The sequence below is a fragment of the Galeopterus variegatus genome, unplaced genomic scaffold (genome assembly GCF_000696425.1).
Source record: "Galeopterus variegatus unplaced genomic scaffold, G_variegatus-3.0.2 Scaffold897, whole genome shotgun sequence".
In the NCBI taxonomy this organism is placed as follows: Eukaryota; Metazoa; Chordata; class Mammalia; order Dermoptera; family Cynocephalidae; genus Galeopterus; species Galeopterus variegatus.
Genome location: NW_007727008.1, coordinates 301,069 through 303,271, shown reverse-complemented (window position 1 = coordinate 303,271; position 2,203 = coordinate 301,069). Strand labels below are relative to the sequence as shown.

General features: G+C 43.9%; 1 protein-coding gene across 1 annotated transcript in view; it reads right to left on the bottom strand.

Annotated features, from left to right (window-relative positions):
- Nucleotides 1-2,203, bottom strand: part of TBC1D9 (TBC1 domain family, member 9 (with GRAM domain)) — an 81,729-nt gene that overhangs the window by 13,310 nt on the left and 66,216 nt on the right. The window lies entirely within an intron of this gene.

Genomic DNA, 2,203 nt, shown 5'->3' with positions numbered 1-2,203 from the left:
AAAAAAAAAAAAAAAAAAAAAAAAAAAAAAAAAAAAAAAACACTTTTGAAACAGATTTTTCTCCTTTGTCTAGGGCTTCCGAAAAGGGCGGGTATCAGTTTCGAGTGTGAGGTATTTCAATTTTGCTCTCATTTAGAAAAGATTCAAAGAAGACCAATGTCTTTATCATCATTGTTTACTGGAAATTGTAGCTAATAAGGTAAAAAAGAGGAGTGTGCACAGGGAAAGAGAGGTGGAAAGCAACACGTCAGGTTTCTTGGAGTGCAGTCTTGGCAGAATAAAGGAAGCTGCGTCAGAGTTCCCCAGGGCCTTAGGGGTGCATTTCTGGCTGCAGGGCAAAGGCAGTGAGATATCAGAGGAAGGATGGTGAATACTGAGGTCACAGTGGCCTGCTGGGTTGAGTTGTCCTCTGAATTAGCACAGGTGGAGCCCAGCAATCCTCTGCGGGCTGTACTGTGTTGGTGACACATCCCTGGGAAGGGTCCCCCTTACCTGAGCTACATCAGTTGATAAAGGTTCTCAAAGCCTTTCCCCCTAACTCTAAGCTCCCAAGTTACTCTGAACCAGGCCTGAACGTGGGTGCAGAAACTTTCATGGTGCTCACTGCCATCAGGAGCAAACAAGCCATACAGATCATCTCCCAAATTCCTTGATAAGATCCCCACTGACCAACACATTTAGGAGCTAAGTACCCAGATATTAAAACAGAAGGATTAATTTGGAAAGAGTTCAAGAGAAACTAGGGCAAAGGTGCCCTGAGCCACACTTTCTACCAAATCTGCCTCAGGGTGCAGCCTTTCGCTTTTTTCCTCAAGTTTTACCCCAAAGCCCAAGCAGTAAACTCTTTGGGAGGGGGATTGCATCATCCCTTTGTATCTGAAGGAAAACACCCCCAAATCGGCTTTTTAAAGGACTAAAAACTCTGGCAGGGTGCCTGACACATAGCAAGGACTCAATAAATGTTTGTGAAAGTGAATTAAAGCCAATTGAAATGTTCCGAAGACTCAGGAAAGAGTCCAGAACTGAATTTTTTATCTTGGGTTCCACAGTACCAGAGACTCCGATCCATCCTTGACACCAGCAAACAGTCTTAGGTTCTCTTCTGGGGTGCTGAGTAGACCTGGGGAACTTGTGTTTGTCAACACACCCATAAGGCAGGAGTTCTGAGTATAAGGAAAACTTGCTTGCTTTAGGAATATTCTCAAGGTTCAAATGACACACCCGGCACCTGAAGGTGCATAGACCAGAGAGTGCAGCAGACCAGAGAGTGCAGCCGTGCCCAGGTGAGACGTGGCTCCAATGATCTCTGGATCTGGGACTTCTACGCAAGCACCCCTGGTCCTCCTTCTTCTGGTGTCTTCCAAAGTCAGCCTCCTCTTTCTACTGTCATAGTCCTTTCTCTTATCTGTCCATGTCCCTGATGCCTCCAGCTGCCACACCCACTTCTGTTCAGTTCTCCCAGAACCCTGGTCCTATGCCCACTGCCCTGTGAAGCAGATTTCTTCTGGTCCTCAGCATCTCAGTTGGATCACTGTTTCTCCCTTATGAAACACAGGGACCCTTTCCTTATAGATAACCTCCTTACACCGAGCAATTAGCTGCAGGTGTTTAACATGTATGAAAAAATATTAATAAGCTGGCACACTAGAGTCTTCACCCTCAGGTGCTAAATGGAGGCTGGTGGGGGCGCTGTTGTCCATTCTGTGGGTAACGCTGCTCCCGCAGCTCTGAAACCTAGATAACCTCAATGTTTCTGGGCCTCAGTTTCCCCATCAGAAAAGTCGGGGACTGTGCTATATTGAGAATCAGTCACTAATTTATCTTTGAATTCAATACACTTTTGGAAAACCTGCTAGGGGAGAGCCCTTTACCAGGTACTTGTGAAACAAAAATAAATAAAATGGTGGTGTCCTCCAGTGACTAGAAGGCAAGTAGGAATATGAGCAAGAACACTCTTAAACTATCATGCTCTCTGATTGTAAGAACTATTAGTATTCGATTCTGATCTTTATGTTTGTTCCTGTATATTTTCTCCTGCACTTTTCTTTGTGGTGCTCAAAACAGCCAAATTTAGTTCTGACAGTAACTAGAGATTATGATAAAATTGGTGCCTGCACATGAGTAAAAGGCATCTTTTAAACAGTTTTTCCTGTTAATTGCCACATTTTAATCTATGATTCTTTTTTTTTTTTGTCTTTTTTCA